Source organism: Penaeus monodon, chromosome 19 (genome assembly GCF_015228065.2).
Source record: "Penaeus monodon isolate SGIC_2016 chromosome 19, NSTDA_Pmon_1, whole genome shotgun sequence".
Classification (NCBI taxonomy): domain Eukaryota; kingdom Metazoa; phylum Arthropoda; class Malacostraca; order Decapoda; family Penaeidae; genus Penaeus; species Penaeus monodon.
The window spans coordinates 35,959,606-35,959,940 of record NC_051404.1 but is presented as its reverse complement, the minus strand read 5'-3'; the positions used below and the strand labels follow the sequence as shown (position 1 = coordinate 35,959,940).

The following is a 335-nucleotide window of genomic DNA, read 5'->3' as shown; positions in this document are numbered from 1 at the left end:
GAACAACATAACCTGAAACTTTGCCATCTTCCTCTCTCGAGGATCTCTCCAAATCAGACATTTCATTCCCCACTCAAACCGAACTTCCATGTAAAACAGCTGTTCATTAAAGACTTCAAAAAGAAAAAAAAAATACTTTAATGAGTTCTCTCGGGAGCAAGAAAACAGCCAGGAGACGTAGGAGCGGCGACACCTCACTAAGACAAACAACACAGAGAAGTAAGAACTGTATTGTCGCTTTATTGGGTGTGTTGGTAAACAGGGGACACAGCTACTTGCCTGCTGTCCTTTGTGACCCGCGGCGGAGCAGGTATTACAAAGGTGAGGGTTTACAT

The 335-nt window shown here is 43.9% G+C and overlaps 1 protein-coding gene across 1 annotated transcript in view; it reads right to left on the bottom strand.

Annotated features, from left to right (window-relative positions):
- Window positions 1-335, bottom strand: part of LOC119585197 (transmembrane protein 211-like) — a gene marked incomplete in the record, with an annotated part of 80,762 nt that overhangs the window by 39,779 nt on the left and 40,648 nt on the right.